This window comes from Oncorhynchus masou, unplaced genomic scaffold (assembly GCF_036934945.1).
Source record: "Oncorhynchus masou masou isolate Uvic2021 unplaced genomic scaffold, UVic_Omas_1.1 unplaced_scaffold_4826, whole genome shotgun sequence".
Taxonomy (NCBI): Eukaryota; Metazoa; Chordata; class Actinopteri; order Salmoniformes; family Salmonidae; genus Oncorhynchus; species Oncorhynchus masou.
The window spans coordinates 1-25,433 of record NW_027011221.1 but is presented as its reverse complement, the minus strand read 5'-3'; the positions used below and the strand labels follow the sequence as shown (position 1 = coordinate 25,433).

The 25,433-nt window shown below is 44.5% G+C and overlaps 1 pseudogene; it reads left to right on the top strand.

The window, feature by feature from the left end:
* The first annotated feature begins 1,360 nt into the window (after positions 1–1,360).
* LOC135535336 (inosine-5'-monophosphate dehydrogenase 1b-like) lies at positions 1,361–25,427 on the top strand (annotated as a pseudogene).
* The last annotated feature ends 6 nt before the right edge of the window (positions 25,428–25,433 follow it).

The following is a 25,433-nucleotide window of genomic DNA, read 5'->3' as shown; positions in this document are numbered from 1 at the left end:
CCCCATGATAAATGTACTTGGGGCGTTGGGGCGTAATTGTGTTTTAATGCAGGGTGGATCACTAGTCACCATTACAAATGCATTTGGTTTTATTTGCTCTGAATATCTGTGTGTTGGTTGAGTGCACACAGCGACAGCAGTCCACTCCATTAAATGCACAGGATCAAGAGTGCATGGGTTAGAATTCCCCACTCTCCAGAAAACGATGGTGACAAGGAAGAACAAAATTTAAATTTATTGCGACATTGCTTGCGTGATGATAGGTTGCAATTGTTTGTCAGTGACTACCGTCAGCCACTGATGGTATTGACAGCAGTGAGCTGTCCGTCCTCCTTTTACAAAGGTGTGTGGTTGTGAGGGAGGTCTACTTCATCTGTCTGTGTATGTCTGTGTACGTGTGTGTGTGATCCTCTTCCCACCCTGAACCATCACAGACATGGGAGAGTGTGGAACTGTTTGGTATGCAATGCTTGTGGATTCACAGATCAACATACAGCATAATAGGCCAAGCCTAAATAATTTAGTCTGATTCTCCCAAATCCGTCAGCTTGAAAGCCAATGGTCTATTGACTTTTGTGCTTTTATTATCTGAATGGTCTTGACAGATGATAAAGGAGGGGCCATTCTCTCTTTCTGTTTTAAACAGTCTGTCCTGTATTTTAAAGTGAAAGTCATAGGCCATGATATACAAGATAAGAAGGAGAAAATTAGGGTAAATTCCGTCAATGTGTAGCCTCATCTACTGTAAATGTGTAAAATGTGATCTAGGCTATTTAAGGAGGTATGTAGGCAGGCTGGCTCTACTGGTCAGTTGAGGTCAATCTAGACTAGAAAATGCCACTGTCATCCGTATAATTGGTTACTAGTAACTGGTTGCATGTGACTTGTAAATCTGACAGTGGTGCTGTTCAGTTAATACCTCCAAACGTTGCACCTCACTGAACCATCTGAGAATAGTTGATTTGTGGGTTTTTGTCAAAATACAAAAGTCACTTTAGATTGATAAGTAGATAAGCATTATACAAGTTGATTTCTACACATTTGAATGATTTATGATTCTTGATTGATCCAAAAACGGATGGTAGGAGGGCTGTTTATGTGGTTATATTTGGGTTATAAAATGATAATATATGGACATTGGCACTGCCAGAATATAGTGCCAATTTCCCTGTAGCCTAAATGCATGATTTTCTCCTCCAAAAGATGTATGGTCTGCACTCTGCATATTAGGTATATTATTAGGTATATTACATAAATTACAAGGACATAATCTCACTAACCTGTGATTGAGTTGAGACGTTTACCCTCATGTTTTCGTATTCAATGAGCGCCCCACGTGGGAGGAGAGGGATGTGACGCATCCATTTTCGAAGCTTCTGCGAAAATATTCTTATTATTAACGCGGATACACTAGCAGCGACAGGCAATCAAATTTGGACCAGCCTCGCATCATCACTTGAGTTTGTAGTAGGGGAATTAATTGTGGGTTGGTTCCCTCCATAATAGAGAAAACACACATTGCTTCCGCTCATTTTGGACTTGCTTGCTAGCTACAGCTGGAAAGTTCGCATTTCCGAACACCTTCAACGTGGTCAGCTTCAAGAGGTAGAAAACGGGCTGGAATTGATTTTTTGTTTCACATTTTCTTAACGTAGCTAACATTAGGTAACTGTAAGTAAGACTAAGAACGTGGTGAGGTGGCTAATTACATAGAATACAGAGCATATTCAATAATGAGTTGAAACATGTTAGTTAGCTTGCTAGCCGGCTACCGCTAGCTGACACATGCTCCTGCTGAATAACGCACTGATCATTTTGACCTGCGTGGCAAGAAATTAGATGGCTAATTTATAGTGCAGCTTTGGTGATAAAATACATTGCAAACGATATGTTAAAGACATGATATGATGGATGGAAATCTATAAATACTTAGGCTGCGGACAGTTTGCTAGATGAGTCATTAATCGTTAATATAGCCATGTTTTATTCTCCCCGCATGTATTTTGGGCTCAAGGCATTGCAACCATTGTTAGGTACTCAGCTGTACAGTAGCCAGATAACGGTTGTAAGTGCTAGCTAACTACTGTAGCTAGCTACGGTATTGACAGGCATTGCTCACGGTTGCCTTTCAGCAGCTATCCAGAACACTGTAGGTAGTCTGGATAAATATGTGCTTGAAGGAAACGTTTTTGCTGAACACATCATTGTTTAACACGCTTGATGTCTGTTTTGTTTGCATGGACAGCCACCACAAGCAATAAAGATAAAAAATTGCTCTATTTTCCTGGTGTTTATCCAGTAAATTGTAATATATATATATATATATCTCAAACATGAAAAAATGTAAAGCAACGTGTTTTATTTAACATTAGTGCTGCTGCTATTTTAGTCATGTATATTTACACAACCGTGCATGAAAGGGTTAATTTCGTAAGGCTATATTTTGCCAGCATGCCCCCTCTAATAGAAAGGTTTCTTATAGATGTTAGTGGGTCATCCACATTTTGAAAACGCATAGTCGTTAGGGCGCAGCGTTCTGGGTTTGTAAGTTCGGCTAGGTTTCAGTTTTGACTATTTAAAGAAGTCATGATTTCAGGTTCGATAATAACAACACATAATGAAACTGTGAATAAAATGTCCATGATGGTAGTGGTTGCTTATCACTTAACCATTTATTCACATTATTTTACTTCAATACAATATTTTAGTTTGGTATATTACATTTGTTTTATTTGATGACTATTTCATTTCAAGTCATCTCACCTCTATAGAGCTGCTGTCTGACAAAATCACAATTTTAGTATTTCTTCAATGTAAACAAGGCATAATTTTTTGACTGCTGAATACCAACTGTCAATTTCAGGTAGAGATACTTTTGTGTATGTGGACACACCTTCAAATTGGTGGATTCGGCTATTTTAGCCACACCCGTTGTTGAGAGGTGTATACAATCAAGCACACAGCCAAAGCAATCTCAATAGACAAACATTGGCAGTAGAATGGCCTTATTGAAGCTCAGTGACTTTCAACGTGGCACCTTCATAGGATGCCACCTTTCCAATAAGGCAGTTCAATTTCTGCCTTGCTAGAGTAGCCCCGGTCATCTGTAAGTGCTGTTATTGTGAAGTGGAAACGTCTGGGGGCAAAAACGGATCAGCCACGAAGTGGTAGGCCACACAAGAACACAAAGCAGGAGTGCTGAAGCGCATAGTGTGTAAACATTCTGTCCTCGGTTGCAACACTCACTACCAAGTTCAAAACTGTCTATGGAAGCAACGTCAGCACAAGAATGGTTCGTTCTGGGAGCATCATGAAATGGGTTTCCATGGCCGAGTAGCCACACACAAGCCCACGATCACCATGCACAATGCCAAGCGTTGGCTGGAGGGAAGTTAAGCTTGCTGCCATTGGACTCTGAATGATGAATCATGCTTCACCATCTGGTACTCCGATGGACAAATCTGGGTTTGGCGGATGCCAGTAGAACGCTACCTGCCTGAATGTATAGTGCCAATTTAAGTTTGGTGGAGGATGAATAATGGTCTGGGGCTGTTTTTCTGAGTGGAGGCTATTGTAGCAGCAATGTGTCCGTATAAATGCCCATAATTTTGAATGAGATGTTCGACGAGCAGGTGTCCACAAACTTTTGGTTGTGTAGTGTACCTCAGAAGCAACTGCTCTCCTTTCAAACAAACTTTCTTGTCTCTTTAATGTAGCAAGCTAAAAGAAACACAGATGGGCAAGTAGGCATGCAATGGATTATGGTCATTTTAGGTAAATACCACGTTTTCCATGCTAAACTATGGAGAATATTGGCCTTTGGAAACTACAACTGCCTGCTAAATCGAACAGTTCGGCTTGATCTCATTTGTCTCTAGAGAAACTACTCAATATGCGATTGATATCACAGAAGAAACCTGAACGAAATGCCTTGTTTAAAAAATTTTATAATACAATAACAACAAACCACCAGCGTTTTGGGTTAATCACTCAGCACTAATAGTCATTCACGGGCGCAAAGCGTCACACCTTTTAACCTCTTCATCTATTGATGACTAATTATATTTGAAAATGCACCATCGCTACACCTAATGCCTGCTTGTCATCCTTTTTCATTTGACAGCATGGCTGATTACCTGATCAGTGGTGGTACGGGCTATGTCCCAGAAGACGGACTCTCCGCACAACAGCTTTTCTCCGTTGGAGACGGCCTCACCTACAAGTAAGTTCAGTTCAACCACAATACAAATGCCAAAGAACCGTATTGTACAAGTACGCTCTCGAACTGTCCAAACCCTATGCGCAAGCGATGATGGACGATGCGCGGGCGGCGCTTGTAATGATGGCCAACACGTTTTGAATCGCAGATCTGCTCAACAACAGTCTGTTGTCGCTGATGGTCAACGGCAGAAGAGCTTGCGGTTTAAAGGCGACGGGTTGACTTACAAGTGAGTAAAACGGTTGACTTTTCAACCATTTTGACACTATATACACTATACTGTAAAAAAACCTATTGTCTCCAAACAATGAGTTCATATAGGGAAGCAAATGATTGTCCCATTAAAAATAGATTTGAATCAATAAGGTACCTTGTTGATGAATTTGGCAGAAGTAACACCACATTCGCCACCAATTGTATTTTAATTCTTTTTAGTTGGCTGAGAAAAACACTGATCTGTACAGATGAATGAGTAGGACAGGGGTGGTGGGGTTGATTGCTTATTAACCTGATCTGTACAGATGAATGAGTAGACAGGGGTGGTGACGATTGCTTATTAACCTGATCTGTACAGATGAATGAGTAGGACAGGGGTTTGGGGTTGATTGCTTATTAACCTGATCTGTACAGATGAATGAGTAGGGACAGGGGTGGTGGGGGTTGATTGCTTATTAACCTGATCTGTACAGATGAATGAGTAGGACAGGGGTGGTGGGGGTTGATTGCTTATTAACCTGATCTGTACAGATGAATGAGTAGGACAGGGGTGGTGGGGGTTGATTGTTTATTAACCTGATCTGTACAGATGAATGAGTAGACAGGGGTGGGGGGGTTGATTGCTTATTAACCTGATCTGTACAGATGAATGAGTAGGACAGGGGTGGTGGGGGCTGATTGCTTATTAACCTGATCTGTACAGATGAATGAGTAGGACAGGGGTGGTGGGGGTTGATTAACCTGATCTGTACAGATGAATGAGTAGGACAGGGGTGGTGGGGGTTGATTGTTTATTAACCTGATCTGTACAGATGAATGAGTAGGACAGATGAATGAGTGGACAGGGGTGGTGGGGTTGATTGCTTATTAACCTGATCTGTACCATAGGATGATATTTGCTTCCGGTAATGATATGACTGCATCTTTAACTGCTCTGAAGAATCATAGTGCATGAACTGCTATTTGATTATTTGAGACATTCAATCACTATCTAATCTATCTAGTAATGACATCTGACTGCACTCATATCCTAAGGCCCTTTATCTGCTCATTTCATATTCACTTACATTTGTTTTTACTTTCACTGAAGAGTCCTCAATTCACTTTCACTCTGTTTAAACAAACTTCATTTCAACAAGCGAATATTTGGGCTGCCCCAATATGGCAGACGGTCATTGCATTAATTTAATATTGCCACAGCAAGCTACTTCACTAATTTCACCCCTTTGCCCAAGACTGTTGCCCAAAACTCTGCATCGTCTTGCTTCCTGAACATACCTCTGGCTAGAGGACTTGACAAAAATGCCTATCTGCTATAAAATGCTTCCAACACCTACTTGTTAAAATAGAGTAACATTCTACATCCCTGTGTTGATGTTGCAGCTTATGTCTTTTGACTATATGGCTCTGTCCCAAATGGTACCCTGTCCCCTACAAAGTGCATTACTTTTGACTATAGGGAATAGGGTGCCATTTAGTAAGGAACCCTATGTTACAGATTAATGGATACCGTAGGGCCTCCCAAGTGGTGCAGCAGTGCTCTGACGAGCCGGGCGCTTGCAAGCTGACACGGCAGCCAGTTGGACGGTCTGTCCTTCGACTCATTGGTGCAGCTGGCTCCAGGTGAAGCGAGCAGTGTGTCAAGAAGAAAAAGTGCGGCCTGGCAGGGTCGTGTTTCGGAGGACACATGGCTCTTGACCTTCGCCTAAACAGAGTCCGTAGGGGAGTTGCAGCAATTGTACAAGACTGTAACTGCTAATGAAATATCATGAAATTGAGGGGGGGGGTAAAAAGTAAAAAAATCTATATATTCATTCTAAACCGATTATGTGGCGTTTGTGAGAAACAATATTTAGACAACAAGCAGGTACAACTCAACCATTTTGTTTCTTACAGTTGAACCCTAATTGCTGCTGTAAGTTGCGCTGAATAAGAACGTCTGCTAAATGACTAAATACTATGGTTCAGACTCAACATCCACACAATGGTATTCACTATTTACACTACACATTTGAATGGAGAGTTAGTCCCAGTTCACAGGGGTTAATTGATTAGGCAGTGTGTGTGATACCGCGCGTCCCTCCACTCCTTAATGAAGCACGTCCTGCTTAAAGGCAAAGGCAGAGCACATGACTAGCCTGAGGTACTGTCATGTGAGCGTCTCGGGGGAAGACCTCAGAGGAAGTCTGGGCCTGTATTACCTGTATCACAGCTGTGTCTCCACCATGGCAACCACAGACAACTGCCTCACAAGCATGGCAACCCAGGACGGTAGCGACAGTGGTTCAATCTCAATTCGTCTTTCCCTATCTCCTCGGCTCCTTTTGTACCGTATTAAAGGAGAGGGTCTAAAGTCACTCCCCTCTGACTTTCTTCTCCAATGTATTTTGAGGGGAGAGGGATGCAAGGAATCGAAGGCATGATAAATTAGAGAAAGCCAGATGTGTTCTCACTGGCTCTAAGGACTACTGGCTTTGAGGTGTTTGCTTACCTGTTGCTGCTGTAATCTGGCAGGCTTACTGTCCACACAAACACGCTGGAGCTGAATACACGCTCCCTTATGAAAGTGTTCGCCAGGGTGAGCTGAGATGCTCTGTCAGGGTCTCAAGACCATTTCACCAAGCTGGATCAGGGTGAGCTGAGATGTTCTGTCAGGGTCTCACGACCATTTCACCAAGCTGGATCAGGGTGAGCTGAGATGTTCTGTCAGGTCTCAAGACCATTTCACCAAGCTGGATCAGGGTGAGCTGAGATGTTCTGTCAGGGTCTCAAGACCATTTCACCAAGCTGGATCAGGGTGAGCTGAGATGCTCTGTCAGGGTCTCAAGACCATTTCACCAAGCTGGATCAGGGTGAGCTGAGATGCTCTGTTAGGGTCTCAAGACCATTTCACCAAGCTGGATCAGGGTGAGCTGAGATGCTCGGTCAGGGTCTCAAGACCATTTCACCAAGCTGGATCAGGGTGAGCTGAGATGCTCTGTCAGGGTCTCAAGTCAGGGATCTGAGCAATGTTCTGTCAGGGTCTCATTTCACCAAGCTGGATCAGGGTGAGCTGAGATGTTCTGTCAGGGTCTCAAGACCATCTCAGGTGAGGCCAGGGTCCTTCAAGGCCAACCAAGCTGGATCAATATTCTTTCAGCAACTCAACATTTTCCTAGTACAGCAGACGATTCTGCTGCATGTTATCATATATTACCCCTGTCATAAAGAATTTGTCAATGCAGTCATTTTCTGTCTTATGATCACAGCCACCTAATCATCCTCGGCTTCTAATTAGCCCCATTCAAGCCCCTCATCTCTCCAACGCAATTCTCCCCGGGACATTGGTGTAGAAGACAATGTATTCTCAATCCACTTATGTGGCAAAGGGACAAGAAATGAAAAGATTACAATCGTGACATAATTCTTCATGTGTAGTGCAGTGCCTTTGCAGAAGTGTAGAACCACGTTACTAAGTAGTGCTATCCAGGCTTGTGTCAAATTGTCTGCATGAAATTAAGATGAATCAAGTCGCACCCAGCATTACTATGGCCCGAAGCGGTTTTCATAACAGAACTGTCAGGCAATAGATATTTAAACATTAATAGTATGCAAGACTAGACAGGTAAGTGCACTCTAAATCAGACCTACCCACTTTCTCTACTTAGTGGTTGAATGGGTAGCCTAGTGGTTAGAGCATTGGACTAGTAACCAGAAGGTTGCAAGTTCAAAACCCCGAGCAGACAAGGTACAAATCTGTCGTTCTGCCCCTGGCAGTTAACAGGCAGTTAACCCACTGTTCCTAGGCTGTCATTGAAAATAAGAGTTTGTTCTTAACTTCTTGCGTCGAGCAATCCCGGATCCGGGATCCTATTCAAGCTCATTAGCATAACGCAACGTTAACTATTCATGAAAATCGCAAATGAAATGAAATACATATATTTGCTCTCAAGCTTAGACTTTTGTTAACAACACTGTCATCTCAGATTTTCAAAATATGCTTTTCAACCATAGCTAAACAAGCATTTGTGTAAGAGTATTGATAGCTAGCATAGCTATAAGCCTAGAATTCAGCCAGCAACATTTTCACAAAAACAAGAAAACCATTCAAATAAAATCATTTACCTTTGAAGAACTTCAGATGTTTTCAATGAGGAGACTCTCAGTTAGATAGCAAATGTTCAGTTTTTCAAAAAATATTATTTGTGTAGGACAAATTGTATCCAGTTATAGCCTCAAGCTCATTAGCGTAACGTTAACTATTCATGAAAATCGCAAATGAAGTTAAATATGCTATAGCCTTTTCTTAGCAACCTCAGATTTTCAAAATATGCATAGCAAAACAAGCATTTGTGTAAGAGTATTGATAGCTAGCGTTTTAGCATTTGCACAAAAACCAGAAAAGGATTCAAAGTGAAAATAATTTACCTTTGAAGAACTTTTGAACGGATGTTTTCAATGAGGAGAAAAGGATTCTCTGTTACATAGCAAATGTTCAGTTTTTCCTGAAAGATTCTTTGTGTAGGAGAAATCGTTCCGTTTTGTAAATCACGTTTGGGTAGCAAAAAAAAACGAAAATTCAGTCATCAAAACGGCAAACTTTTTTCCAAATGAACTCCATAATATCGACTGAAACACGGCAAACGCTGTTTAGAATCAATCCTCAAGGTGTTTTTCACATATCTCTTCATTGATATATCGTTCGTGGATGTCTACTTTCTCCTCTGAATCCCTTGGAAAAGACTTGCAGCTGAAGATGACGCACCAATTTCGACGGAGGACACCGGGCGGACACCTGGCAAATGTAGTCTCTTATGGTCAATCTTCCAATGATATGCCTACAAATACGTCACAATGCTGCAGACACCTTGGGGAAACGATATATCGGGCAGGCTCATTCCTTGCGCATTCACAGCCATATAACGAGACAATGAATAACAGAGCCTCAAAAATCCTGCTCATTTCCTGTTTGAAGTTTCATCTTGGTTTCGCCTGTAGCATCAGTTCTGGGGCACTCGCAGACAATATCTTTGCAGTTTTGGAAACGTCAGAGTGTTTTCTTTCCAAAGCTGTCAATTATATGCATAGTCAAGCATCTTTTTGTGACAAAATATTGCGCTTAAAACGGGCACGTTTTAAATAGCGCCCCCATAGATGTAAGAGGTTTTAACTGACTTGCCTAGTTAAATAAAGGTAAAAAAAATGGTCATAACCGTTTGGCTCATGCTGGTTGGGGTTTGGTCTGGCTAGTGAGAGCTGATCCAGAACCAGTGGAGTTTTGTGGTTTCCTTAAATGCTGGCAGATATTTTCTCCTCTGCCTCCCTGTGCCAGACTGTGTTGATGTTTGTGAGGTGTCTGGCGGTTGCAGCCGGACCCCTCCCCTGTCCCGTTTGGTAGACATATTTTAGGCCCCATCTCTTCACCCACACAGGCGGAGGAGAGAGAGGAATGGTCTGACGGATGATAAAGGACAGGGGCCATTCTCTCTCTCTGTTTTTGTTTCTCTCGCTCGCTCCTCCCGTTCTGTCTGCTTTAGAGCCATTTCTCTCCTGCTCTCCATCTTATTCTGGTTTTCACTTTTTCCCCATCTTTCTCTCTCTCTCTCTCTCTCTGACAAAGGCTCACTTGTCGTCTCTCCCTCTATCCAGTCTGTCTGTTTTCACACCCATCTGCCAAACCACCAGATCCACCCATCTGTGAAAAACACATCATCCTTCTTTTTCCCTCTGTCTCATGCTCTCCACCGCTCTCTCTCTGCCTGCCATTGCGTTCATACAGTGTAAGAAATGAAATTGAACACAAGATGCTTTTGTCAAGCACTGGACTAACAGGGTGAGACAGTGTTTCTCTTTAGACTAGAGTACAAGGCAAAGGGAAGGGGCAGCTTGATCAGCGATCACTAGAGGGCGAACTTATGAACGTACAATTTTGGGATCAAGACATTTTCCATTAGTTCTTAACGCAAACTCACTTGTAGTTTAGTTTATTCAAATTTATATCACAGGCAACTTTGGTCAGACTTCTCAACCATTGCGAGAACTAGTTTTCCCTATATTGTTACCAGGCTCGGTCAAAGTGGCAGTTCTGGGGCTAATTTGCAACTATTCCCCTTTTGGCTTTCAACACTTCCTGCTATGGACCCAACTCCAACATGGTGGAGGTACTTGTAAACGTTGAAATTGGGTGGGAAAAAGGGTGAGGGGTTTATAATAGGCCACATCTGACCCACTGTCACCAGTTGGCTGGCAGTTGCGTGCACTGCACTATGAATCTTGTAGTCCTCTTGTCTTAAGCCATCTTTCTTTAGTCATGACAACCTGTGAACCTTGACCCCTGACCTTTTGCTCTGTCTGTCTTTCAGCGACTTCCTGATTCTGCCGGGCTTCATTGATTTTACCTCAGACGATGTGGTGAGTAGTCCTCTCTTCTCTGATTGTCAAGACCTTCCAGAAAGCTAAGACAATTCAATATAGGTTTTGAGCGACAGACTACCCTTCAACCTAGCTTCAGCCTAATGTTCTGTTCATGGGCTCAATTCCTCTTTGTTCTGAGACCCTCTTCCCTAGCCCATTCCTCTTAAGTGTTCAGAGTAATGGGGTAGAGTAATGGGGAGTAATGGGTAGGTACAAGCCATACGATGAAGGCTGCTCTTAACCTGTTGAACTGGTGTCCTCCAGTTTTACATTTTTTTTTTCATATAACCTTTATATAACTAGGCAAGTCAGTTAAGAACAAATTCTTATTTACAATGATGGCCTACCTGGGAACAGTGGGTTTAACTGCCTTGTTCATGGGGCAGAACTACTAAATTAAAAAAATTAAAAAATACACATTTTTACCTTGTCAGCTCAGGATTCGATCCAGCAACCTTTCGGTTACTGGCCCAACCACTAGGCTACCTGCTGGTTAACTATTAGGCTACCTGCTACCTGGTTACTGGCCCATTGCTCTAACCACTAGGCTGCCTGCTGGTTACTGGCCCAACGCTTCACACTCTTCTTGCCGCCCCTAACCACTAGGCTACCTGCTGGTTACTGGCCCATCGCTCTAACCACTAGGCTGCCTGCTGGTTACTGGCCCAACGCTCTAACCACTAGGCTTCTTGCCGGCCCCCTACACTCTAACCACTAGGCTACCTGCTGGTTACTGGCCCAACGCTCTAACCACTAGGCTACCTGCTGGTTACTGGCCCATCGCTCTAACCACTAGGCTACTTGCCGGCCCTACACTCTAACCACTAGGCTACCTGCTGGTTACTGGCCCAACGCTCTAACCACTAGGCTACCTGCCGGTTACTGGCCCTACACTCTTAACCACTAGGCTACTTGCCGCCCTTACACCTAACCACTAGGCTACCTGCTGGTTACTGGCCCTACACTCTAACCACTAGGCTACCTGCCGCCCCTACACTCTTAACCACTAGGCTACCTGCCTCCCTACACTCTAACCACTAGGCTACCTGCCGCCCCGTACACTCTAACCACTAGGCTACCTGCCACTACACTCTAACCACTAGGCTACCTGCCTCCCTACACTCTAACCACAAGGCTACCTGCCTCCCCTACACTCTAACCACTAGGCTACCTGCCGCCCCTACACTCTAACCACTAGGCTACCTGCCGCCCCTACACTAACCACAAGGCTACCTGGGCCGCCCCTACGCTCTAACCACTAGGCTACCTGCCGCCCTACGCTCTAACCACTAGGCTACCTGCCGCCCCTACGCTCTAACCACTAGGCTGCCTGCCGCCCTACGCTCTAACCACTAGGCTACCTGCCGCCCCTACGCTCTAACCACTAGGCTACCTGCCGCCCCTACGCTCTAACCACTTAGGCTACCTGCCGCCCCTACGCTCTAACCACTAGGCTACCTCCTAGCCACTAGGCCCTACGCTCTAACCACTAGGCTACCTGCCGCCCCTACGCTCTAACCACTAGGCTACCTGCCGCCCCTACGCTCTAACCACTAGGCTACATGCCGCTCCCTACGCTCTAACCACTAGGCTACATGCCGCCCTACGCTCTAACCACTAGGCTACATGCCGCCGCCCCCACTAGGCTACGCCGCCCTACGCTCTAACCACTCGGCTACATGCCGCCCTACGCTCTAACCACTAGGCTACATGCCGCCCCTTTACGCTCTAACCACTAGGCTACATGCCGCCCCTACGCTCTAACCACTAGGCTACCTGCCGCCCTACGCCTAACCACTAGGCTACCTGCCGCCCTACGCTCTAACCACTAGGCTACTGCCGCCCTACGCTCTAGGCCACCTGCAGCCCTACTCTAACCATTAGGGCCGCCCTACGTTCTAATGGCTAACCGCCCCTACGTTCTAACCACTAGGCTACATGCCGCCTACGCAACCACTAGGCTTCTAGCCAACCACTAGGCTACATTCCGTCCCCCTACGCTCTAACCACTAGGCTACGCCCATTTACGCCCCTACGCTCTAACCACTAGGGCTACGCTTCATTCCGCCCCCCTACGCTAACCACTAGGCTACATGCCGCCCCTACGCTCTAACCACTAGGCTACCTGCCGCCCCCTACGCTCAACACTAGGCCATGCCGCCCTACGCTCTAACCACTAGGCTACCCCGCCACTGCCGCCCCTACGCTCTAACCACTAGGCTACATGCCGCCCTACGCTCTAACCACTAGGCTACCTGCATGCCGCCACTACGCTCTAACCACTAGGCTACATGCCGCCCCACTACGCCGCCCCTACGCTAACCACTAGGCTACATGCCGCCCCTACGCTCCTAACCACTAGGCTGGGCGCCGCCTACGCTCTAACCACTAGGCTACATGCCGCCCTACGCTCTAACCACTAGGCTACATGCCGCCCCTACGCTCTAACCACTAGGCTACATGCCGCCCCTACGCTCTAACCACTAGGCTACATGCCGCCCCTACGCTCTAACCACTAGGCTACATGCCGCCCTACGCTCTAACCACTAGGCTACATGCCGCCCCTACGCCTAACCACTAGGCTGGGCCTGGCTACCTGCCGCCCCTACGCTCTAACCACTAGGCTACCTGCCGCCCCCGCTCTAACCACTAGGCTACATGCCGCCCTACGCTCTAACCACTAGGCTACATGCCGCCCTACGCTTAACCACTTACATGCCGCCCCTACGCTCTAACCACTAGGCTACATGCCCCCCTGCGCTCTAACCACTAGGCTACATGCCGCCCCCACGCTCTAACCACTAGCTACACATGCCGCCCCTACGCTCTAACCACTAGGCTACATGCCGCCCCTACACTCTAACCACTAGGCTACATGCCGCTTGGTCCTTCCAGATCTCTGAAAACTACAGGGATAATGACTATGGGTGCACCAAGTGGGAGCATTGCTTCCACACATTCCTTTATTATTTCCAGCAGACACTGCCCCTTCTGAAACCAAAGCCTTTTTACAGTATGCTGTGTCCACACAGATGCTCTGCATTCAAAGCCAAAACCTCATTCTCTAATTGCAGCTTTTCCAAAATGCTCTCAGCTTCCTTCGTCATCCCTAACCTCCTAGCCACCCTATTTTTACCAAGATGGCTTCCCACATCTGGTCTCTGTCTTTCTGTCTCTCTCTGTTTACGGTTGTGCCTGGTTGGTTGGTTGCTCATTCTTCTCTCAGGGGATGATGTGAGCGTTAATCTCAGGCTTTATGTGAAATCCCCCTGCCCTTCTCTCTCGTCCATCAGGAGTTTTTAATCTAATTGATATCTCTAATCTCCTTTTTTGTCCAGACTAGAACACAGCTCTTGTTGCTGTGGAAGGTGCCTGTCTGCGTTGTTGCCGTGGCGTTGTGGGTAGTCTCCGTAGGGTTGTAACCTGGTCTATTTTCTTGATGGTGGAGTCAGTCTGGTAACTTGGATGAGCCTGTGTTTGTCTGTCTCAACTGTGAATACAGTCAAAGTTCATGCAGTAATATTTGTTTAGACTAGTTTAAAATAGACCACCCCACCCTCTTCCACAGGGATGTTTTATACGTGTGAGGTGGGCCTCTGTCTGGTGTTTCAATGGGAAATTATTGCTGGTCACACCATGTGCAGAGGTGGTCTCTCAATTTTAAAGGTTAGTAGAATTTGGCAGGGTGGTGCAGTTGAGCTGACAAAATGGCTGCCAGTGTCCAGCCTTTATCTTCACCCCCCCCCCCCCCCATTTCAGAAACACAATAGTTGGTATGGTAGTTTACATTTGCCAAAAGATGAGGGAGTACAGCTCTTGATGCCATAAAATGCACACTAGTTTTCTCATGCCATGTTTTCCTCCCAGCTGAGAAGACTGTGGAAGTGGCCGATTGTTTTATTTTTAGAAAAGGAACTTTCCCAGTGTTTTGGCAGATAGTTTAGAACAAGGTCACGGCCTGATTGTGCAAAAAAACATTTCCAGAAAGACTTGGGTCCCCTCAGTCACATGCATCAGTTTAGTCAAAGCAACATCGGTCTGGTCTCTCTGATGACAGGTTTATACATTTTTTTTTATATATATTTATTTAACAAGGCAAGTTAGTTAAGAACAAATTCTTATTTACAGTGACGACATAGCCCGGATGATGCTGGGATAACTGTGCGCTGTCCTATGGGACTCCCAATCACGCCCAGATGTGATGCAGCCTGGATTTGAACCATGGACTGCAGTAATGCCTCTTGCACTGAGATGCAGTGCCTTACACCGCTGCGTCACTCGGGAGCCCCGATCAAATGTAGCACCTGATAATTTACGTTTAGGCCAGATGGCGATGTCTGCTTTCCAGTTGCATGTTGTTTACTTGCTGTTGCAACTCTCATCTGAGACTTTGAGACTCATCGTCCAGTCAGCCACGTTTCTCAGCAAATCATGCTTGAGAAACGTGACCAAAAGCTGTCATTTTCCTTAGGCCAATCCACATAGGACAAATTTGCTTGTTGGAGCATGTCTGCCCCCTAGTGGACAACTGAGAAAGCAACCTTTACCATTACAAGCAATGATGGTCACCACCCGCCAACCCCTCTTTTACTCTACTGCTACTCTCTGTTCAACATATATGCATAGTCACTTTAACCATGTCTACGTGTACATACTACCTCAATCAGCCTGACTAATCGGTGTCTGTATGTAGCCTCGCTACTTTTATAGCCTCACTACTGTATATAGCCTGTCTTTTTACTGTTTTATTTCTTTACCTACCTATTGTTCACTTAATACTTTTTTTGCACTATTGTTTAGAGCTTGTAAGTAAGCATTTCACTGTAAGGTCTACACCTGTTGTATTCAGTGCACGTGACAAATAAACTTTGATTTAATATAATCTAGTTTGCTGAGTGACTGATTTCCTGAACATGTTGTGGGTTATTGAGCCAAGATGTCCTCCTTACTTTCTCCACCAGGACCTGACCTCTGCCCTGACCAGGAAGATCACCCTGAAGACGCCTCTCATCTCCTCCCCCATGGACACAGTCACAGAGTCATCGATGGCCATCGCCATGGCGGTGAGACCTTGCAGCCTGACATTCGAGCCAGTAAAAAATATATATATTTGTGTCCTCTATGCTAGAAATTACTGTGCGCTTTCCACATCTGTCACATTCTAAGTGTTTTGTGTTGCTGTGGGGAAACGTACCATAAACAGTATTCCGTCTCCCAAAAGTGTTTTGTGTTGCTGGGGGGAAACGTACCATAAGCAGTATTCTGTCTCCCAAAAGTGTTTTTTATTTGTCGGTGTTTTTGAATGCCTTTAGCTCATGGGAGGCATCGGCCTCATCCATCACAACTGCACCCCTGAATTCCAAGCCAACGAGGTCCGCAAGGTTAAGGTGAGACCCCATAAACGCCTATGAAAGCATTTACCCTTTGTAGTTAATGACTTGCATCATTTTATATTGATTGGTATTAAATGGGTTGCAGTGCATCTATACACACAATGGTTTATTAACAGATATTTGTTGTTTTGTCCAGAGGTTTGAGCAGGGTTTCATCACAGACCCTCTTGTAATGAGCCCGCGTCACACGGTGGGGACGTGTTTGAGGCCAAGACTCGCCACGGCTTCTCTGGCATCCCCGTCACCGAGACTGGCAAGATGGGCAGCAAGCTGGTGGGCATCATCACCTCCCAGAGACATCGACTTCCTCTCCGAGAAGGACCACAGCCGACCACTGGAGGACGGCCATGACTAAGAGGGGAGGAGCTAGTGGTGGCCCCAGCCGGTGTCACGCTGAAAGAGGCTAACGACATTCTGCACAGCGAAGCAAAAAGGTGAGCCAGTGGTGCACAGTCCTTCTAGGAGTCTATAACCTATTTTCTGGTACATTGTTCTATTGTATCATCCTCAACTTATTATTGATTAGATTGTCTTTGGTTTTGCTGTACAAGGTCATTTATGAACTGTTTGAGGTTAGATGGCAGAATTACTTGGTCACCTTTAACTTCTTGGTGACAGGGGGGCAGTATTGAGTAAGCTTGGATGAATAATGTACCCAGAGTAAACTATGCTACTCTGTCCCAGAAGCTAATATATGCAAATTATTAGTATTGATAGAAAACACTCTGAAGTTTCTAAAACTGTTTGAATGATGTCTGTGAGTATAACTGAACTCATATGGCAGGCAAAAACCTGAGACAAATCCAACCAGGAAGTGGGAAATCTGAGGTTTGAAGTTTCATTTAACTGATTGCTATCCAATATGCACGTCTATGGACCAGATTGCACTTCCCCAAAGCTTCCACCGATGTCAACAGTCTTTAGAAAGTTGTTTGAGGCTTCTATTGTGGAAGGGTGTCGAATAAGAACTGTTTCAACAATTGGACTAGGCTGAGGCCAATCAGTTGTTTACTGCGCGGTCACGCGCGGGCGCGCCGTTCCTTCTTGTTCCTCTGTAATGAATAGGCTATTGTCCGGTTGGAATATTATTGAAGATTTGTTATAAAAAGACCTAAGGGTTGATTGTAAACATTGTTTAAACTGTTTCTTCTTGCTTCTTAATGGAACTCTTGACTTTTCGTCTGGATTTTGCGCTGTGTGCTGCACCCAGGTACAGTGAACTAAACGCGTGAACAAACGGGAGTATTTGGACATAAATATGGAGGTAATCGAACAAAACAAACATTTCTTGTGGGAGTCCTGGGAGTGCATTCCGACGAAGATCAGTAAAGATAAGTGAGGTTTTATAATATTATTTATAATATTATTTACTCCACAATTTGGCAGGTAACTGTATGGCTTGCTTTTGTGGCTGAAAGCTGTTCTCAGATGATTGAATATTGTGGTTTTGCCGTAAAGCTTTTTGAAACCTGAAACAGCGGTTGCATTAAGAACAAGTTTATCTTTAATTCTACGTAAAATATGTACCTTTCATCAAAGTTTATGATGAGTACTTCTGTTATTTGATGTGGCTCTGCAATATTTCCGGATATTTTGGAGTCATTTCTGAACATGGCTCCAATGTAAACTGAGGTTTTTGGATATAAATATGAACTTGATCGAACACAACATACATGTATTGTATAACATTGAGTCCTTGGAGTGTCATCTGATGAAGATCATCAAAGGTTAGTGATTAATTTTATCTCTATTTATGCTTTTTGTGACGCCTCTCTTTGGTTGGAAAATGGCTGAATGCTTTCTGTGAATTGGACACTGTGGTTGGATTAACAAGAAGTGTATCTTTAAAATGGTGTAAAATACTTGTATGGTTGAGGAATGTTAATTATGAGATTTCTGTTGTTTTGAATTTGGCACCCTGCACTTACACTGGCTGTTGGCAAGGTGGGAAGCTAGTGTCCCGAACGATCCCAGAGAGGTTAACAAAGTCTCCCCCCCCACACACACACACACACACACACCACCACCAGGCAAGCTGCCCATCGTGAACGACAGTGATGAGCTGGTGTCCATCATCGCCAGGACAGACTTGAAGAAGAACAGGGACTACCCCTGGCCTCCAAAGACTCTCGCAAACAGCTGCTGTGCGGAGCCGCCATCGGCACCAGGGACTGACGACAAGTACAGACTGGACCTACTGATGCAGGCTGGGGTCGACGTGGTCGTACTGGTGGGTTTGAGGTTATTTTTTATTTTTTTATTTCACCTTTATTTAACCAGGTAGGCTAGTTGAGAACAAGTTCCATTTACAACTGCAACCTGGCCAAGATAAAGCATAGCAGTGTGAACAGACAACAACACTGAGTTACACATGGAGTAAACAATTAACAAGTCAATAACACAGTAGAGAAAAAAAGTCTATATACATTGTGTGCAAAAGGCATGAGGAGGTCGGCGAATAATTACAATTTTTCAGATTAACACTGGAGTGATAAATGATCAGATGGTCATGTACAGGTAGAGATACTGGTGTGCAAAAGAGCAGAAAGTAAATAAATATAAACAGTATGGGGATGAGGTAGGTATAATTGGGTGGGCTATTTACCGATAAGACTATGTACAGCTGCAGCGATCGGTTAGCTGCTCAATTAGCATATTTTTGAAGTTGGTGAGGGAGATAAGTCTCCAACTTCAGCGATTTTTGCAATTCGTTCCAGTCACTGGCAGCAGAGATCTGGAGCGAAAGGCGGCCAAATGAGGTGTTGGCTTTAGGGATGATCAGTGAGATACACCTGTTGGAGCGCGTGCTACAGGTGGGTGTTGTTATCGTGACCAGAGAGCTGAGATAAGGCGGAGCTTTACCTAGCATAGACTTATAGATGACCTGGAGCCAGTGGGTCTGGCGACGAATATGTAGTTGGGGGACAGCCAACTAGAGCATACAGGTCGCAGGTTATGGTTAGGATCCAGATGGGGTTTAGGTTGGGTTAGTGGTTGACCTGTTCATACAGTTTTGGTGGTTAGGGGTTGACCTGTTTATACAGTTTTGGTAGACATGGTGGTTAATGGTTGACCTGTTCATACAATTTTGGTGGACATTGTGGTTAGTGGTTGACCTGTTTATACAGTTTGGTGGACATGGTGGTCAGTGGTTGACCTGTTCATACAGTTTGGTGGACATGGTGGTTAGTGGTTGACCTGTTCATACAGTTTTGGTGGACATGGTGGTTAGTGGTTGACCTGTTCATACAGTTTTGGTGGACATGGTGGTTAGGGGTTGACCTGTTCATACAGTTTTGGTGGACATGGTGGTTAATGGTTGACCTGTTCATACAGTTTTGGTGGACATGGTGGTTAGGGGTTGACCTGTTCATACAGTTTTGGTGGACATGGTGGTTAGGGGTTGACCTGTTCATACAGTTTTGGTGGACATGGTGGTTAGGGGTTGACCTGTTTATACAGTTTGGTGGACATGGTGGTCAGTGGTTGACCTGTTCATACAGTTTTGGTGGACATGGTGGTTAGTGGTTGACCTGTTTTTATACAGTTTTGGTGGACATGGTGGTTAGGGGTTGACCTGTTCATACAGTTTTGGTGGACATGGTGGTTAGGGGTTGACCTGTTCATACAGTTTTGGTGGACATGGTGGTTAGGGGTTGACCTGTTCATACAGTTTTGGTGGACATGGTGGTTAGGGGTTGACCTGTTCATACAGTTTTGGTGGACATGGTGGTTAGTGGTTGACCTGTTTATACAGTTTGGTGGACATGGTGGTCAGTGGTTGACCTGTTTTTACACAGTTTTGGTGGACATGGTGGTTAGGGGTTGACCTGTTCATACAGTTTTGGTGGACATGGTGGTTAGCGGTTGACCTGTTTATGGCATTAGACCGTGGCACTGCAGTGCAGACATGACTTATTTTCTCTGTTTCTGCAGGATTCCTCACAAGGCAACTCTGTGTATCAGGTCAACATGATCAACTACATCAAACAGAAGTACAGCGAGCTGCAGGTGGTGGGAGGGAACGGTGAGAGAGTGGAGCGCTGGGACAGGATTTATCACTATTTGACACTTCCAGCCATCCAGTTTCAGATCTTTGAGAGGCTATCAAGATCGGTCTTGGGGGGAAAATACATTAGACACTTATACACTTAACCTTCCTTTTCCTGCCTTCTGATGATGTTGTGTTGTCTCTTGTAGTGGTGACGGCAGCCCAGGCCAAGAACCTGATTGATGCAGGAGTGGACGCTCTGCGAGTGGGCATGGGCTGTGGCTCCATCTGTATCACCCAGGAAGGTAGTGACCCCACCCCCTAATACTATCAACAGGATCAATTTACAACTGAATGCAGGAGAGGACTGTTGCTGGTTTTATATTTAAACCCACTTGCGGAATTGACTGAGTTGAAATGGAATTGACCCAACCCAGAATGCTACACCTTGAGTGTAATGTGCGATTTGGAATTGTAGTATTACGTCTAAATGTTATGAGTTTAGTGATATTAAATAGAAATGTGATAATTCGCATAGGATTCTCTACCCATAGCAGCTGGCTTTGGATCAGTTCTAATGTATAGGTCAACCGCTGAAGCTACACAGCAAAACTGGAGAAGGATCAGAGCAGCGAGTAACCAACCAAGATGCTACGCTGGTTGTTAGTCTCTGTCGTTGTGGTGATTTATTTATTTATTTGCTCTCGGTTACCATGGCGACAACTTTCTCCACAACATTACGTTCAGCAAATGAAGGCAAACGTTTTTCAAGCACAAAACAAACATCCTTATTGGAAGAACTTAGACATATTCAATATTTGTTTTTTTAACTGAACACCTCGATTCTGATAATATTACTTCCTTAAAAAAAATCATCCATCCATCGGGCCCAACCGAACACCGCCTGACTACACCGGTCATAAGATATGTTATCATGGTAAGGTGACGCATTTCCTGTCTCCGTCTGCCGTAGTGATGGCGTGCGGGCGGCCTCAGGGCACCTCGGTGTATAAGGTGGCAGAGTATGCTAGACGTTTCGGGGTGCCAGTCATCGCAGACGGCGGCATTCAGACCGTGGGCCACGTGGTCAAGGCTCTCTCACTCGGGGCCTCCACAGGTACCTTTCATTCACTTGTTAATTCATGCGTTCACTCTTTCATAGTCATGCATTCATTACCATTCACTCTTCTGTTGTCATTTATTCACCCATTCATTCATTCATTAGCTTAATCCTTCATGAACCCCTTTTATAGCATGCACTAGGTCAATGTGGTTAATTTCATAGGCTAGAATAGGTGTATAGCAGGGCTGTCCAATGTCGGTCCTGGAGGGCCCAAACACTTCTTGTTTTCATCCTCTCTTTCTAATCATTCAGACCTGGGACACCAGGTGAGTGCAATTAACTACCAGGTAGAACCAGAAACCAGAAGTTTTTCAGCCCTTCAGGAGCAGAATTGAATAGCCAGGGTCTATAGTCTTACAGTATCTTGATGTCTTTGTGCTAGTTTTCTGTTTACCACTGTTGATCTCACCTCTAATCCACTGTTGATCTCACGTCTATTCCTCTAATCCACTGTTGAGCTCATGTCTATTAGAGGAATAGACATGAGATCATGTTTATTACTCTAATTCATTCAAAGCTGATTGATGGTAATCAGAGCTAATTTAAAGCTAATGTGAAGCTAATCGATATAACAAAAGAACACTAGCTGTTATGACAATTAGTTCGAGAAATGTGTACCAACCAATGATTTTGAGTTATGACCTCTTCCACCCCTCCCCAGTGATGATGGGCTCGTTGCTAGCGGCGACCACGGAGGCTCCGGGGGAGTACTTCTTCTCGGACGGCGTGCGGCTGAAGAAGTACCGCGGCATGGGCTCTCTGGACGCCATGGAGAAGAGCACCAGCAGCCAGAAACGCTACTTCAGGTAGGGAGGACATCACACACTAGAGCTGCAGCCCAAATCACACCCTGTGCCATTTGGGACGTAGACTAACTCTCGATCAGACATTAAAATTCATAGGAGGGTTGGAATGAAGACCAGGTAAGCAAAGTTATTGCACAGTTGCTGTTAATTAAAAACTTTTTTATGGCTGGGGGCAGTATTGAGTAGCTTGGATGAATAAGGTGCCCAAAGTAAATGGCCTGCTCCTCAGTCTCAGTTGCTAATATATGAATATTATTAGTAGTATTGGATAGAAAACACTCTGAAGTTTCTAACACTGTTTGAATGATGTCTGTGAGTATAACAACTCATATGGCAGGCAAAAACCTGAGGAGAAATCAAAACCGGAAGTGAGATCTGAGGTTGGTATGTACTCAACACAGTTCCCATTGAAATCCCCTTGAGATATTAATGAAGATTCACTTCCTAGGGCTTCCACTAGATGTCAACCGTCTATAGAAATTTGAATGAGACTTCTAACTGTGTTGAGAGACTGAATGACAGCAGAATGAATCAGGTGTCTGGCAGTCAGCCATTTTCTGGTCACGTGCATTTCACATGATAGGGACCTGCGTTCCATGGCTCCTGAAGACACAAAGGAATACGCCGGTTGGAACTTTATTGAATATTAATGATAAAAACATCCTAAGGATTGATTCTGTACTTAGTTTGAAATGTTTTTTCGACCTGTAATATCACTTTCTGAAGTTTTTGTCCGACGTAACGCTGACCAGAACAAGCGTTTTTGATATGTTTACCAAACGCGCTAACAAAAGTAGCCAATTGGACATAAATAACGGACATTATCAAACAAATCAAGCATTTATAGTGGACCTGGGATTCCTTGGAGTGCATTCTGATGAAGATCATCAAAGGTAAGGGAATATTTAGCATGTAATTTATGGTTTATGTTGACTATAACATGGCAGCTAATTTGACTTGATTGTTCTGAGTGCCGTCTCAGATTATTGCATGGTTTGCTTTTTCTGTTAAAAAAAATTAAAATCTGACACAGCGGTTGCATTAAGGACAGGTATATCTATAATTCCATGTGTATAACTTGCATTATCATCTACATTTATGATGAGTATTTCTGTTAAATCGATGTGGCTATGCAAAATCACTGGATGTTTTTGGAACTAGTGAATGTAACGCGCCAATGTAAACTCAGAATTTTTGATATATGAACTTTATCAATCGAAACATACATGTATTGTGTAACATGAAGTCCTATGAGTGTCATCTGATGAAGATCATCAATGGTTAGTGATTCATTTTATCTCTATTTGTGCTTTTTGTGACAACTCTCTTTGGCTGGGAAAATGGCTGCATTTTTCTGTGGCTTGGTGGTGACATAACATAATTGTTTGTGGTGCTTTTACCGTAAATCCTATTTGAAATCGGACACTGGTGGGATTAACAACAAGACTACCTTTAAAACGGTATAAGATGTGTGTATGTTTGAGGAATTTTAATTATGAGATTTCTGTTTTGAATTTGGCGCCCTGCACTTTCACTGGCTGTTGTCGTATTGTCCCGTTAACTGGATTGCAGCCCAAAGAGGTTTTAATCGCTGATGAGTGAAATTAATATTTTATGTCTGATTATATACATGTATTTATTGGTTTGTCCTTCATTCAGACGGTTCACATTGTGATACAATATATGACAAATGTAAGTCATTTTCTCAAAACAAATGGTGCCAACTTTCCTGTGTTAAAGCTGCTCTCTGTGCACTCATTTGAGAATTTCGCTGTCCGTCAGCAGTGTCTAACCCGTCTCTGTGTTCTGACTGGCCGATTCCACAGCAGTGTCTAACCAGTCTCTGTGTTCTGACTGGATGATTCCACAGCCGTGTCTAACCCGTCTCTGTGTTCTGACTGGCCGATTCCACAGCAGTGTCTAACCCGTCTCTGTGTTCTGACTGGCTGATTCCACAGCAGTGTCCAACCCGTCTCTGTGTTCTGACTGGCCGATTCCACAGCAGTGTCTAAACCGTCTCTGTGTTCTGACTAGCCGATTCCACAGCAGTGTCTAACCCGTCTCTGTGTTCTGACTGGCTGATTCCACAGCAGTGTCCAACCCGTCTCTGTGTTCTGACTGGCCGATTCCACAGCAGTGTCTAAACCGTCTCTGTGTTCTGACTGGCTGATTCCACAGTGAAGGGGACAAGGTGAAGGTGGCTCAGGGTGTGTCCGGCTCTGTTCAGGACAAGGGCTCCATCCACAAGTTTATCCCCTACCTGATCGCTGGCATCCAACATGGCTGTCAGGACATCGGTGCCAAGAGTCTCTCTGTTCTACGGTGAGTTGTGTGTGAGGTAGAGGGGACAAGTGTGTGTGTGTGTGTGTGTGTGTGTGTGTGTGTGTACGTGGTAGGTGATCTCTGATATTGTTGTTTTCCACAGATCCATGATGTACTCTGGAGAGCTGAAGTTTGAGAAGAGGACCACGTCTGCTCAGGTGGAAGGAGGAGTCCATGGGCTTCACTCGTACGTTGGACTCTGTCTCCCACACACACAGTGGAATTTAAATGTGTGTGTGTGTGTAGCAGTAGATACACATGACTTTTCTACGACTGATAGTGTTGCCTCTTTCTCAGACATCAGTCCTCTTTCTCTCTCTTTCACCATAGATGTTCTGTTGTTCCATGTAAGTACACGTACATAGACCTGTGAAGTGAAGGGTGTGGCCTAGTGGTGGGCCCCACATCGCCATTTGCATGTAGAACAACTCTCCCCTTGTTTCTAAATTGAATGGCTAAGTTTGATCTTGTTGATGAAATGATCCAGGTGGGAAATGTAAATCTTACCTCTAGATAAGTGCTTCCCATCTTGATGTTTGAATCTGGCAGCTCGCCTATAAGGACGGCTAATATGGCGATGTGACGTTCCCCTTCAGACTATTATCTTGTTAGTGGGAGGGGGGGTGCTCGCCATTATGTATTTCATCTTTGAATGTGGATGAATTATGGGAAGCTTTGTCTCCTCTCTCTGTCCACTAGCCTCCTTCCAACCTCTCCTTCCCCAGTTATCCATAGGGCAGATAACCCTGTAATAAGTATACTGGAAAGATGATGGGGGATTGAATGGGATTTGTCAACCTTTGTTTTATAGTTGAATCAGTATCTTATTGCTTAGACAGATGGATAGCTGATGTAGTAGGAAAGGGTAATTGACCAGTTCTATCCGGTTGTTTTATAGTTGAATCAGTATCTTATTGCTTAGACAGATGGATAGCTGATGTAGTAGGAAAGGGTAATTGATCAGTTCTAT